The following is a 15,994-nucleotide window of genomic DNA, read 5'->3' as shown; positions in this document are numbered from 1 at the left end:
TGCTGAGGCCCTGTGACACACAACAGGCTTCCTAAATAATGCTGGTGTTTTCTATGAGGTCAGTGAAGAACCTTATCCAAGATACTCTGTATGACAGGCAGAGGAACAATGCTGCAAATTATATGTATAATCATATTTTTGGCATCCTAGTGGTTTTTTCTCCCCCAATTATTCAACAGTCTTTTCTGCTGAAAGATTCTTCTAAGAAACGACCAGCAGCCTTAGTTTAGATGGTGGCAGTAGGTCTCTTACTGGTGGTAACTACGTAGGCATGGGGTGAGGTATGCTGAGAGGTCTGTATTCCCCTCTCTAACACTGACTGCTATAAAGCTCCTTACCCTGTGGTGCAGCTGTAAGCCTGTGCAAATTTCATCCCCTCCTTCTTCCCATTTTTAACTGGGATTTTGTTTCCCCTCGCTGACTTTATGAACACTTTTATCACTGGGCAGAACACCTATGGGGCTTTTGTCTCCCATTTTTATTTTATTTTAGGACACTGTCACATAATGGAATAGCTATCTAACTGGTGCACATTTCGGCGATGTTCACTTTGAGCATTGTTCTTAAATTATGAAAGCTGCTGCTTTAATAATGTTGCTCACAGAGCTTCCATTGCATATTGATGTTTCTTTTCATTAAGTAAATCCAAACAAAGAAATCATTACTGGGACTCTTGCTAGCGCTGTGTCTATGAGAAAGGTGTCAACAGTGTTGGCCACAGCATATGACACTTTCACTCCCTGTCTGTAATGGTGGAAAGCATCCAGCCTGAGCCAGGGGAGCTGTGCAGCTGTCTCCTGTCAGCAGTAAGCGGCAGCATCCCAGTGTGCTGGCATCCTCTCAGCACGTCTGGGCTGCTAGGGCTGAGATCTGACAGCGAGTGGTGTTGTTCATGGCAATAAGCCTCTTTCTTCCTCGTCTAAGGACTGTATTTTCTCTGGGACAAAATTGCCACCTCCAAAAGTGAGTTTGGAGAGGAGGGATTCTGCACCCCTGAGTACCTGGATGTGGATGTGCACTCGGTTATTCAAGTCTGAAGACTCCTTTCTCTCTAACTTTGCCTTCCTAAGGTATACCAAGTGGTCAAGCAAAGCCATAGTGTTACCTCCCTCCACAGTATTCCTCTGTTACCATTTCCCATAGCAGAACGCCTGGGAGGCAAAGAGGTTTTTCTAACCATCTTTCTTGCGCCTTTCCTCTTTCCCATTGCCTGTCAATGAACAAAGTGCAGGAGAACATGATGACGTCCTTTGGCAAGGAGTTCCACCAATCAGTCATGATATGTTGCAAGAAAAAATGTCTTTACCTTCACTTTTAACTGTCTCCCATTAGCTTCATCTTATGGCCCCTAGTTCTTGCATTGGAGGAGGCAGTGAAGGTCCAGTCTGTCTGGCCTTTTGGAAACTCTCTGGATTTTTTAAACCCTCAGTTGTATCTCACTGCAGGGCATCTTCTTGCCAGCTGAAGAGTCCAACCTGTCCTTTGGGTGGAAGTAATTCTGTACCTTGGATTTCCTTGTTGACTTCCTCTGAGCCTTTTACGGTGCTACGACGTTTTTGTTTGTGCATGTGTTTTTCAGGCATGGGAACCAAAATTATCCAGGTACAATCTGGCATGACACTTTCTATTTTGTTCTCTGTTCTTTTTCTTATAATTTCTAGCATTTCTTCTCACTGCCTGAGCTACCTTCTGTGCTGACCTGGTGTTTCCATGGTACCCCAGCCCCAGTTCTGACTGACCTTTGCTGACTTACAATAGATCTTTTGGCTTACTATAGATCTTTTGGCTGGCCAGCAGGTCGAGAGAGGTCATTCTCTCCCTCTACTCCGCTCCTGTGAGACCCCATCTGGAGTATTTTGTCCAGCTCTGGAGCCCCCAACATAAGAAGGACATGGACCTGTTGGAGTGAGTCCAGATGAGGGCCACGAAGATGATCAGAGGGCTGGAGCACCTCTCCTATGAAGACAGACTGAGAGAGTTGGGGCTGTTCATTCTGGAGAAGAGAAGGTTTTGGGGAGACCTTATAGTGGCCTTCCAGTACTTAAAGGGGGCTTACAGGAAGAATGGGGAGGGACTCTCTGTCAGGGAGTGTAGGGATAGGATGAGGAGTAAAGGTTTTAAACTGAAAGAGGGTAGATTTAGATTAGATATTAGGAAGATATTCTTTACTGTGAGGATGATGAGACACTGGGGCATGTTTCCCAGAGAAGCTGTGGCTGCCCCATCCCTGGAGGTGTTCAAGGCCAGGCTGGACGTGGCCTTGGGCAACCTGGTCTAGTGGGAGGTGTCCCTGCCCATGGCAGGGGGGTTGGAATTCGATGATCTTCAAGGTCCTTTCCAACCTAAACCATCCTATGATTCTGTGAAATAACCCCTAAAATAACTATGTATGAAAGCTATGTACATCATCCACCGTTTTTGTGGATCAGTCTGTATATACATTTACTGCTCCAAGTTCCTGTCGATACACTTGGATAGCTATATGGCAAAGTCTGTAACCTTATGTCTGTTTTATACCTTCCCCCACAAAAGCTCTGAGACTAAACAAATGCATATATCCTTATGGAGTTCTCAGGCACTAAGGAATTATGATGCAGGACTTCCTGCAGTGTGTGTGAAAGTGGATTCAAGGCCAGAGGAAAAAGATGCGTGAGGGCACTGGGTCATGAAGATAGCCAAAAGGTGGGCTATCACAGAAAGAGGAGCAGTCTGGAGGTGGGGGCATTACCCACTGCATCTTCTACACAGCACTGTAGAAAGCAGCTTTCTGCTTACTGTCTTACAAAAAAAAGCTAAAGAAATCCTGAGCCATAAATTGTTCTATGCTGGGGAAGGATTCTGGGAAATTATCATCTATAGCTACCTTGTTCTTATATTCTTCTCTAGCTATCTTTTTTTTTTTAGCCCCATTGGAGACAGAAGGTCTTCAATTCTTCTGTTTATGTTCCTTGGCTGCAGTGCAGCAGTGTGTATCCTCACTAAACCATCTCCACTTTGCTGTCACTGTAATGGGGGGAGAGGGAAGGAGGAGAGGAAGATATATGCACTTTCTTGCCAGTTTTCTGCTCTAGCTGTCTCAGATCTGGGTGATTGTACTGTAAGAGCAGCTTTTTCATGGTCTGTCGCTTGTGCTTTGGTTCTAACTATAAATAAGAAATGCATTAGTATCCAAGAATGCTGTTCTTTTCTAAGTGACTTGCTAATTTCCAAACTTCAGAAAAGGCCAGAGTTTCCTGTTAAAGTTTGAATCCTCTTGCTTGTCCCAAATTTTCTGTACGTTGTAAATACCCCGTCAGCCAGTTGTCAGGTGTAACTGCTCTGTGAGTCCCCTTTGACTGTTACTGCATGCCTATATATATGGTAGCTATCTCCTGTGTCCTTGCGCTGTCTGTTGTATCCACATTATTCGAGTCTGGGTATATTTTAGCAGCAGGCAACACAGGAATTTTTTTACAGACATTTCAGAGAAGTCATAACTCCTCCCCTACCCCCCAATCTTTTTTTTTTTTTTTTTTTTTTTTTTTCATAATGCAATAAAACATCCTCCTTTTTTATCTAGTTGGAGTACCATTGGATTCAGGCAGAAACTTTTCCAGATTTCTTTGGCTCTTTTGTGAGGTTAGAGAAGAAAAAACACCCTGAAACAAATTCCACAAAACAGAAATTGATATACTGTAGGCATGAAATACAGAGATAACTGTTCCACATTTTAAGCCAGTCACTCTAAAGACTTGCAAAATGTATGCATCTGAAAGCAGGTAATTTGCATTGAGTCCCAATACAATGTATTAGAGCAAAACCACACCCATTGCTAAACTGTAAATGGCTGAATCACATCCTCCTGTGATTCTCAGTGTTTATGGCTTTAGGCTGCTTGAATAATATTCACTAGGGGGGGTTGTGTTGTTTTTTTTTTTGGGTTTTTTTTTTCCTTTTTTCCCCCCCCCCCCCTTTTTTTTTCTTCCTCAAATGCAGAAGAACGTGAATAATATCACATTTAATTTCACCAACACTTAAATTTGGATGTATTTCCATAGACTTGGTGTAACTGCTGTAGTGACTGTCAGTAATTACTGGAAATGGGACTACCATCCTCAGAAGTAATATACATCAGTTCCAATTTTGTCTGTTACACACCTTGCAATAAAACCCTGAATCCCCAAGTGTGGCTGTGACAGTTTGGGAGGGGGAGGATGCTTTTGACTCTTGGAAGAAGAGTGATCTGTGAGTTTTGCACAACATACAGGGAGTTCAGCTCTGGCAAAAAGAAAGCCTTGTGAAAATAGGAGCATTTAAGAGAAATGCATAACATTTTGTTTCAACTAGCTTGGCGTTGGCAGCCTAAGACAGTGTTGTGCGGGATGTGACCCTTGTTCCTCCCATCAAAAGTGGGATGTGGTGTGACTATGCTCACTTGTTTTGATTGCTCTTTCTCTGGGGCAATTTGGGGATGCACAGAGCAGATATCCAGGAGTATATCAGCTGTGCTCTGTCTGATTAGCGAGATGATAGTGCCTTGAGGAAGGGTTATGGTTGTTGCCATGTGGCTGGAGAGGCTGGTGCTGAGGCTGGAGCTCTGAAACCGGCAAGGTCGTACTGCATGGAGGGGGCTGCACTGGTTCTAGGGGCAAGTTCCACCACTTCTTTGGGGGACCTGATAGTCTTTTGGCAGAGTTGTGCCTTCTTGGCTGTTTATGCACCATTAGTTTTCTTCGTGCTTTTGTTATCTTGAAGGATGATGTAGGCAAGGTGCTGCGGAGTGGCTGAGGGACCGCCCTTCCTCATCTGTATGTAAAGCCTGCTTACCTGGAGTAAAGGAGACACCACCACTGATTTGCTAATGTTTAGGTCCTGCGAAGGCATGGAATTCGTGAGAAGTGACACAGCTGACCAGAGGATTGACCATTAAATAATTTTTTTAAAAAAAAAGAAGGTAGAAAGCTGGGCCTGAGCTGAGGATTCCATAGACTTGAGTTTTGTGCAGAACCACAGCTGATCACAGCACACGGGGTTTCTCTGTCAGCTGGTAGTATTTGTCTTAAGGGCAGACAAATCTTTTGTTTCAGTGATTATGAGAAAATAAAGGAGAATTAAAAAAGCCCTAAACAAATAAAAAATAAATACATGCACCCTTTAAAAGGGAAACAGTTTATCCCTACATATTTTTTCCTGCTTACTCCTCTGTAGTGGTTCTGTTCTCTGAAGCCCACTGCACAAACACACAACTGGCAGTCTGAGGCACAGCCTGGTTTGAAGTCTTCTCAGCAGAGAATCAAAAAGTGAACTGCCAAGGGGAGCGCTTTCTTCCCAGACTTGTGGGGAGCCTTTCCAGTTAAGATTTGTATGTGGCTAACTGTGACTTGCTCTGAAAAGCCTGTCAAAGATAATAAATCAACAGGAAAAGAGTATGGCCAAAGAAAAGTTAAAGTCGTATTGCCCATTAAAAGGAAGAATTAATTTCAAAGCCCTGCTGATAGTGCCTGGCACAGCACAAAGCCTTTTCCCTGTTGCAGCTCAGCCTACTGATCTGACAGTTGAGCTCGCAGAAACAGCTATTTACTAAAAAAAAAAAAAAAAAGTAAAAAGAAAAAAGGTTGTGGATTTAAAAAATAAGTAATGAACAGAAATCCCCAAGCAATGACAACAGCAGTCAAACTGGGTATTATCAGGGGAAGTCAAAAAGTAGCCAGAAAGGGCAAAGTAAAACTATTTCTGTAATGAGTTCTTTTGTTTCTTGTGTGCTTGTATCCCAGTGATGTTCTCAGGTCATAGGAAAGTCTTATCTGAATACCAAATTTAGCAAAAATATTTTTGTAGGGATTGCCAGCAACAAGATAAAAGAGGTCTTTATAAGTTCCCTTTCAAAATGCTATCAAGAATGAACGTTAAAGAATTTCTTTACTTTTTTTTTTTTTTTACAAACTTTAATTTAAAAAACAACAAGAACTTTACAAAATATACAGATGATTTTGGGGTTAGAGATGCAAGAGGCTGACTGCCTGCCTCTTTTCATTAAGGTAAGCATACACAGAAATACTGCAAGATCAAGATGAGTCTGCATTTTAGATGCCTTCCTGACAAGTCATTAACAAGCCATAAGGAAATACCTCATTAAGCAAATAACATATAAATTATGGGGTAATTTAAAAATACTTCCAACTCATTACAATAGACTAATTAAAAAGCAGATTTATATCGTAATATCCTCTATTTATCCATAATGACATTGAACCTGACTTTCATTCTGTTCCCCTGAAGTCCAAAACATGGGAACTTTGCACAGTGTTTTCTCCAGCTTACATACCAGACCCTGGATTGGGAGATGTTTCTTCCCTCTTTAGATACCATGAAAGGGGCTGTTAAAGAAACCAAATCCTTACAGAGGGAGGCAGACACACTGATCTGGAATTGGACTTGTGATCTGTATTGATGGGCTTCAGCACCTGCATGAAGCTATAGGGCAGTTTCTGGGGTTTTGTAGAATTTCTCTTATAGAAAAGTCAAGCCAAGGGACTGCTCCCTGTCATAGCATTGAGAATCTGCAAGGTTTATTTTCCTTTCCATTTGGGCTCAGATACTTGTCTTGGCAGGGTGGCCTCCCAGTTGTGTTCTTGGAGTAGCGAAGAGCTGCCAGACTAAGGAGACCATAACTCTCATAAGAGAGGGCTCAACAGCAATCAGATGGCAACAGTTCCCAGATACAGATTTTTGGAACAGGTCAAAAAAAACCCCCTCAAAACTCTAAGCTTGTTCTCCCGTCTTCATGGAATTTGTCTGCCTGAAATGCATGGCTGGAGAGTGACCCTCATCATCCACAGTAGGTACCTCTTAGGAGGGCACAAGGGGCCCATACCTGAATTTCATTTGCACAGAGACTGGAGTGTGATTGCACCTTATTTCTGCCTGGAACTTACCCAGTGGGAAGTCAGGATACAGATGGATGTCCCACGCACCCTGAGCTTGGATTTTCAAAGCACTCTTGGGGCCAAAGTTATACACACAAACACATATACACATAAACTCTTTTGGCTTCACTGGGACTGAGTTCTTTTGTTAGCTTTGGCAAAGAAACCTAGAAATTATGTTGAATTGGGTTTATGTGGCAAGGTTTTGGCAATTGAGGGCTGCAGGGGTAGCCTCTGTGGGAAGAGGCAGCTGGCTTTGTGATGGACCCACTGTAGGACACAGCTGAGCCCATCAGCACGGCTGGTGGCCCCTCTGTGAAAACACATTTACAAAAGAGCAGAAAACACCATACAGACAGAGGAAGAAGAAAAAAAAAAAAGGGGGGTGAGAAACAGCAAGGGGAACACCAGGTTGAGGAGGAGGTTGAGCTCCATGGCAGAACAAACACTGCCCCCAAAAGGGACCCAGTGATGAGCCCGTGCTAGAGCTCCCTCAGAGGACTACATAAAGGACCCATGTTGGTGTGTGGAAACTGAGCGAGAAGAAAGGAGCAGCAGAGAGAGACTGCTAAGGCCCTGAGCATCTGCATCACCCGCTGCCTCGCTGAAGGGGCTGAGTATAACCTGTGGCAGCAGCAAGGTGGGTGGAGAGGAGTGTGGAGGAAAGTTGAACTTGGGAAAGGAGGAGAAAAGGTGTTTTACCTAAATGTCTAAATGTTTCTTTTTTGTTGTTGCTGTTTAACAATACCCAAATCAGTACCCAAATATTTACATTAATTGTTAGTAATTTAAGATAAATTCCCCAATGCTGAGTCTGTTTTGTCTGCAATAGTAACTGTTATTTTCCCATCCTTATCTCAGCCCACGAATCTTCTTGCTCCTGTTCTTTCTATTTTCTCCCCCGATCCTGCTGGGGTGCGGTGGGGTGGAGAGGGTGAGTGGCTGTGTGGGTGCTTGGCTGTAAGCCGAGGCCAACCCACCACAGACATGTATCACTTGTGGTTAGTATATTTATCCAAGTCTATGTGACTTTTCATTTGAGAATAAGACATTACAGTGACAAGAAAATGTTCAACAACATACCTAATTAGAGTTCTTTCAATATTCCATAAGCAGCAAATTCACAACTTTTCAGTGGACATCTCTTGATAGTATGGCATTCTGCTGTCAATGAATAGATTAAGTTGTTTGTCATTTATATTCACAAATATAATTGTGTTCAAATTATGGATCATGACTATACAGTAAGATACAATCTATCACTCTCCCGCACAGATCTAGCGATAGGAGTGTTCCATAGAAATAGAAAGTGTAGGCCAGCAGATTGGAGCCATATGTTCATTCAGATGCCTATTCAATTTCTGCTTTGCAAGGAAAACTAGGAATACTTTGTGAGATGTAATTGCAGAGATGTTAAGACCACCGTCATATTGACTGATATTTCCCTGTCCTCACCCACCCGATTGTTTCATCTGCTGTCTCTTGTCTGATGTACAGACTGGAAACTCATTGCACAGAGACTGTGTGTTTCATTCCACATTAGTACTATCCCTGGCACAAAGAAAGTCCTGTTAGACAACTAGTTTTAATGAGTACTGTGCTAGTACTGACAATCTGATCAATTTTGTATGGTCAATTTTTTCCTAATTTGGTTATGCTAAATTTTATATTATTTTATAATGTTAAAAATTTTACTGATGCAAAATTAATATACTTTTCTCTGTAATCTTGCAAAGCAGTGCACTTTAGATGATGAAAATGAAGGGATGCTGATTGAGTCTGAAGGTACACACTTGGTTAAAGAAAAAATATTTCCTGTATTAGAATTCAACCAAAAAAGAGAAGGGAAAAATGACTTAAGGAGAGTCATAAAACACTTCACCAGCATCTTTCTAAGCATCTAGGCCTCCATCCAACAAAACTCATAACCATCTGCTTGGCTTCAGTCAACCGTTACACCACGGAAAGCTGTGTACAAGTCAGCCCATGAAGTTAAGCATGTGCTTAAGCATTTTATTTGCAAGGTTACAGGGTCTTATTCAAATATGAAATGATATGACATCACCCAGGTCCTGCAGAATGTAAGCCCAAGTCATTGCCTTCTGCTGGGTTGGAAGTTGGGCTTATTCATGTGGTTGTAATGGTGTTGTCTTGCCAGCATTCAGGAATGTATTTGACATAAACCTTGGTGTGGAAGTAATTACTTAGCTGAAGACAGGTGCCTCTCACTTTCAGAGCTCAGTTCTTCAGCTTTTTCTCCATGGATGGCCATGAAGTACGTTTAGTCGTGTAATCACTCCAAGTAGCTTTCGAACTGCTGATCTTTGCAAGTCAGATTATACCTGATTTGAAAAAGTAAAACGCCATGGTTTTGCCTCAGGTCATTAGTGCTCTAATTGGCCATTACCTAACCAGAAACATATATCCATTATTGCTGTTATAAATCTTTTTTTTTTTTTTTTTTTTTAAGCCAACTGTTTGGAAATGAGATAAAATCTAGGTAAAGCACATCTACTTTAGATTTCTTTTTTTTTTTTTTTTGTGTGTGTGTTTCTAAATGGCTTGATTGCCCGTATAAAGGTGGGTTTTTCTCAGGTACTTAAAGTGCTACTTATGTTTAGATTTGAATTGTTCACATCGGGACAGTTGAGTTATCTTCACTAACAAAGCATTTGGAGTAGGTGTTCAATTTTCTGCAAGTTGTTGTGAGCAGACAATCCTTAAAGATGGTGTGATAGCCAAACCCAAAACTCAGAAGTTGGAAACATTTGGATTTTATCATCCTGTTAAAGGAGAAGGGTGTGTGTGAGAGAGATTGATGCCAATAAAAACAATGAATCTCTGGCATGAGAGATATTTGAAAAATAGTTTCCTTGGAAACCACTTTATACTTTGTACATGCTGTCTTTGAGATAACAGCCTTTTCTTATCAAAACATCCACATGGCAGCAGGTACCTGTTTGTACTTTCCCCCTCTGTTTCAGGGGGAAAGAAAGGTTACAAAAAATTGATCAGTTCTGAATATTTTTCCTTTCTTCTGCTCTGTTCCTTCCTATTACAATTATTTTCCCTCCCAGAAGGAAATGCGTGGAGGTTTATGTATGTCAGTCCTGCTGCTTAACTCATGGCACTGATGAGAGTTAACATTTAAAGGCTGAGAAGTGATTTACTGTCTCTGAAAAAGTGTTTCATGATTGGGAAATGCCACAGAACTTGTTTCCAGTGCTTGATAGTCTTCTGCATTTAAAACAATGATTGATGTGATAATTATGTCCCAAAGGCTATTACAAGTTTTATTTTCTGATGGTGAAAACTGGTATCAACTTTGTTTTCCTAAAACTTGATCAGGCATTTCCTTTGAACCCCAAGAAATCAACAGATGGAGTTTAATGAATTGTGAACCCTGAAAAACAAACAAACCTTTCTACAAAAAATGGCAGCAGAAACATCTTCTACGTAGTTTTTTTCAGTGTAGAGTCACTTGATCGCATTATTAGATTTATGAAGTTTTGAAGATGTACTTGCTTTAGGAGTCTGACATACAAGATAATTATTATGGGCTCAAATTTTAACAGTAGACACAGCTTTAACTCAAACATTACAGTATAGGTGCTGCCCTGCATGCTGCCACCTGTGCAAATCCAAAGGAATCATGTGAACTGTGATGAAGTGTGAATTCAAGAAATGGCGTCAAATGGAAGCTACTGCCTGTTCCTAAACTAATAGCCAGCTCTACACTTGCACTGGAATCCTTACCAGCTTCCAACACTTTGGGATGGTTATCACCTGTGTACTTGTATATCGGAGTATTTGACTCACCATCTTCAGCATATTTCTCCTCATAATGCTTTGTTTTGTCATATAAACTTAGCAGTTTAAAAGTTTGTGGTGGGATTCATCATATCTAACTTCAGCTATCGAAAAGCAAAATATTTTGTTTGAAATGTCTATAATCCTTCTACAGCAAATAGCTTGTGTCAACTATCTCCAGAGGATAATTCCCAACATCCTACAATGGTTGTATAGAGTAGTCTTCGTAAGTACCTCTCAGGCATGCCTCTTTCTTTCCATTGAAGTGGAAGGCTCATTGACTAGTTGGACTGGATGCAGAAGTTTTAGGCCTGAAGTATGTATGTTCTGCAGGATGCGGTCCAGTGAACTGGGCGATGGCCTTGTTCTCTCACACTGCTTTGCAGAGGCACTGCTTTCAGAAAAATAAATCAGTCCAAAGGGAAAAAAAAAACAAACACAAAACAGTAAGACAGTTCCCCTCTTTAACGACCTACCCAGAAATTTCATTTTGATAGGGTAACCAAATATTCAGTTTTAAAATACGCAGCTTTGGAAAACAGATTTCTGTTTTAGTTTAGTGTTAGTGTCTGGTAATAAAAACTGTAAGACAAGTGGTTCTCCATCTCCTACTCACAATAATTCCTGATAATTTAGTTATTGAAGTTCCTTTGGGTTTCTACAAAAGGAAAAACTTCTAAATGAGTGAAAATTAAGCTAATCGGTACCTGTAAACCAAATGATTATTTACTGCACTTGAAAAAGTTGGGTTTTTTTACTACTGCTCTTTTGGTTAGTGAACCACTGGATGGTAAGTAAAAATAATATAACCACTTACGATTATACAAGTAGAGTTGTATTGAAGCCTTTATTGGGAGTGAAAAAAATATCTGCATACTTATATGTCAGTGAGAAAGCACCTCTAATCTTGCTGAGAAATAGAAATGACAGTATTTGGCTTAATTGGCTTTTATCAGTGATTTCTGTTTACAACCCCAAAATTTCAGATGGTGAGTTTTCTATCTTTATTTTCTGCTTCCTTAGCCTCGTTTCAGATAGGAGGGGAGAAAAAGAAGAAAAACAACACCTTGGTGAAACTCTGAGTCATGTAGATATAAAAGACAGCTTGGTAGCCTACTGTTTTTGTCTAAAAATTCAGAGAAACTTGCTAGTACTGGAAAAATTGATTATGCAAATACCAGTGACTCATGCTGACCCATCTTTTCTTTGGCTTTACAGCTTTGCAGCTGCTTGCTTTTGCCTTGGTAAAGATAATCAATTAGTTCAGTCTGGATTATAGGGTTCTAACACAAGCAATTTCACTGGATGTGAAGTCTGTTACTTAACTATAAACTTCATATTTTTTAGGGAAAGTTGTATAAAACTGATTTTGCTGGAGTGAGCCCAAGCATGCAATCTTTCTGGAAACAGTATTGTAGTTCCTAGTGATATAAGTTAGTATTAATTGCCTTTGCATGCTTTGTTAATCTAGGTATGGCTCATTAACGGCATGATCCTGTATCTCCTGGAGTCAGTGGCAGATTTTTCCATTTAGGTCTTCACGAACAGTATCAAGTCTTAACTAAAACACTGTGGTCTCCCAGGTAATTTTATGAATGATCTTCGAGGAAAATATACTTCTGTTTTTAATTTGTTTTAATGGTTAGGAGATATATATGTGTATATATATATATATATATATTAGTTTTAGGGCTTGTACTACCTCAAGGTAGGCACCTTGTAGAAGAGCCTGAATTAAAAATTTCAGTCTAATCAAGGAGCCTCAGCCCCCTCTGTAGTCACTGGAGAGAGAAAGGCACCTTCACTGTGTACTTCACCTCTTGGGTTCAAAGGACTGTCAGGAGGTGCTCTCTCTTAACTGGCCATAAAGTGAACATACACTCCTAAATGCTTGGAATTTGGATCTTACGTGCATTATTTAAATGTTACTATAGCCATATTGTGACTATCAAGTATGGATATAATGCTTCTCTGTACAAATTTGGAATAAGCCATTTAAGATTTTATGCCCTACTGCTGTGACCTATGTAAACCACAGGAATCTCAGCCTCTGTTATTTGGTGACTTTAATTTCCTTGACTTCAATAAGGATAGGTGGATAGTACCAGGATACTGTTTCTTCTCCTTTGTTCTCAGAAATGTTCCAGATTTAACGTCCCTCGCGACTATTTAGAAGAGCATTTATGTACAGGTCTGTGTTCCTTTGTCTTCAGCATGACATGAGTTCAAACTCGATTTTAAGTATTTAAATATGTTCCTGAATATGGTGCATATCTCTTCATTTATGCCTTTAGATTGAGTTAAAAAGCTCAGAGAATGGCAGTAGTCACAAATAGTCCAGAATTTGTGAAACACACAAGCATTTTAACCCTATTTTCATTCTTTCTAGAATGAAGTGAGAGCCTTAAAATGTAGTCACAGAAAGAAAGGAAATGAACTCCAGTGCTTAGACCCTGGTGAGTGTTTCTGCACTGCCTAATTTTTTCCTGCTGTCCTGTTAGTTACTGAACTGTTTATGCAAATTGAGAGCGCTCCAGCCAGGGAATGTGAGAAGAGCTGCCTTTATAGCTTGGAGATTAAGGCACTCATCTGAGCTGTGGGTAATCCTCTTTCAGGTTCCTGCTGTCAGCAAGAGTAGTCTGCATTCCCTCCTCATTTAGACCATAAATTTTGTCTTCATAACGGGGTTCTTTTTTCCTAAGGAAATTTTATTGGGGAAAAAGAATAGCTCAGTTAATTATCATTTTGTATTGGAAAAAAAAAAAAAAAAAGAAAGACAATTCCCAAATCTAGATATAAGGACAAATAGTCAAGAGTAGCAACAGAACCTACTTGATAATGTAAGCGTTCTATAATATTCTGGAAACTCTGATCTTCCCTAGATACAGTGCTCTATGTATTTTGACAAAAAGTATCATTTCACTGAGTAGTTGGAGAGTTAAATCCTCATAGCCTTTAGCACAGAAGTTTGGTGTTTGGTTTTTTTTTTTTTAAAAAAAAGACATAGTGACAATTGGCAAATGCCTAGCACAGCTGCATTATTGCCTATAAAATTGGGAATGTAACAAACTCATATCCAGGGTAAATGAGATAGATAAACCCATATAGTGTGCCCTCCAAAAATGATTTTAACTCATCATCAATAATGAGAAAACTGTCTAAATACCTTAAAGGGACATTTGAAATTTATGTGGTTTGACACTTAAAAAATTCAGAGACTTCCAGAGTAGTACGAAAATAACAGGTCTGGGGGTTAACAAAAATGCACAGCAATCTGCAGTATAATTCTCAGTCAGCCAAGATTTATTTCAAAAGGAAAACTTCAAACAAAATGCCGATTTAAGGAAAGCAACGATTTCATTTTAGAATATAAACAAAATCAACATCCAGAAAAAAAAAAAAGGCATGAGGAGAGGAAAACTGCATTGTGTTAGTGGCTTAAAATGTCAGCTTCTGCTCTGAAGAAGATAGTTCAAGATTCAGTTAGCAAGAAAATTTGCTTTGCAGCCTGCAGTGGCCAAGAACTCTACTGTATGCTATATTTGTATAGGCTATAAGAATTTAATTTGAATTTGTTTCCAAGGAGATATTTCTTTGTCACTTTATTACTCTTTTATTTGATACTTCTTTAGAACCTTAGTATTTTAACCAATGACTTCATCCTGAAAGATACCAAACATTCTGGCCTCTATCCAAAAAAGAACTTTTAAACATGCTTCAGCGTTAAATGAATTGAATTTCAGGATAAAGATGTAAAGCCTATCTAACTTCAGTTGTATGTTTCTGTCATCTTCTGCTGCTTCTTGTTTAACAAAATGTCTGCTCTCAATTTCAGTTTTCTCTCTTGTGCATTTTGTTTCTGGGCATCTGGCAGCAGCAATGATCTCTGTGCAGGATGGTCAACCTGCCTTGGGCCTAACCAGAATGTCAAAGCTAGCAGACCCACCTATCTTTTTGACAATCCTTATGGTTGTCTAACTGCAGATTCCATATCAAAAGAGAGCTTTTAATTTTTATCCCAGAGCTATTCTTCTCCCTCTTCTGTTTTGACATTTCAGCACTACATCATCACACTGCCTATCACTCAGGTGTGTAACTTGGGCATTAACTTCAACTTGAATGTCTCTCTAAGCTCTTCCAACTGGGATATGGCAACATCTTTGAGATTATTTCCCCCATGGCCCTCAAGCACATGACTCTATTTCAGGCTCTCGTGCATTAATTACAAGGGGATGTTTTTGCTGGCTGGGAGCTATGACCTTGCCTCAGCCATGTTGGTGTTGAATTCTGCTCCCATTAAAGTTATTGTTTTAGTCTGTGTCTTGAACCATTGCCTATCCCCTCTCTTTCAGTTTCCCTGATGGTTGCTCAGTCTGAAGCACACTTGCCACCTCTATCTTCAAGAATCTTTATGGGCTGTTATTCTTTTTTTTTTTTTTTCTGTTAAATTTTTTACTCCTGCCTCTGCCTAATGATGTCTACTGTCACTGACTGGTTATTCATTCACTTATTACACAGTCAAACAGCATTCCAACTGGAGGTTGGAACTCGATGATCTTTAAGGTCCTTTCCAACCTAAACCATTCTATGATTCTATGATTTTGGGACTATCATCTCCTGTGCTGTCCTTTGTATGTGGGAGAAACCACCTGTAAAAAATGATGAAACATTTTGTTCCTCTGAATCATACTCCCCCACATAAATCATCTTTCTTATGCTGCTAATGCTGATTTGTTTGTTTCTTTCTGTCACACTTACTGTATATTCTCAAAAGTTCAGTGCATTTCTAACTTTCTATTTGTAGCTATCTGTTTTCTATTTCCTTTTGCATGAATTATACCATTCTTGGGGCAGTACCCATCTTTGTTCTAGGATCCTATAAATTCTAGATTGCAGTAACACAAATAATGTATTTATACATAAGTCGTTGTTAAAGATAAGTCCAATCTAAAACACTGACTGCTATAATCAAATTAAATATTCTCCTTGCATTTATGGTATGATTTTCTAAATCAGTACCAGCTACTCTGTATGTTTTCAAAGTAAGGTAGTTTTCTGAGCAAGAGGAGCTCTAAAATAACTTTTTCTGCTTAAGAACAGCAAATTCAAAATAGTGATACTGAGAAGCTCGTACATATACCATTTATTTGATGGTTTTACTGTGAATGAAAGAAATGCTGCATTTTGTGGTGCTGAAAAACAGACCTTCATTGAAACAATTTTCAAACCATGTCTTTCTAAGCACATTTTATTTTTCTAATGGATTATAGCTTCATCTG

This window comes from Charadrius vociferus, unplaced genomic scaffold (assembly GCF_000708025.1).
Source record: "Charadrius vociferus isolate BGI_N301 unplaced genomic scaffold, ASM70802v2 scaffold1, whole genome shotgun sequence".
Classification (NCBI taxonomy): domain Eukaryota; kingdom Metazoa; phylum Chordata; class Aves; order Charadriiformes; family Charadriidae; genus Charadrius; species Charadrius vociferus.
The sequence above is the reverse complement of the archived record's forward strand: the minus strand, read 5'-3'. Positions refer to the sequence as shown.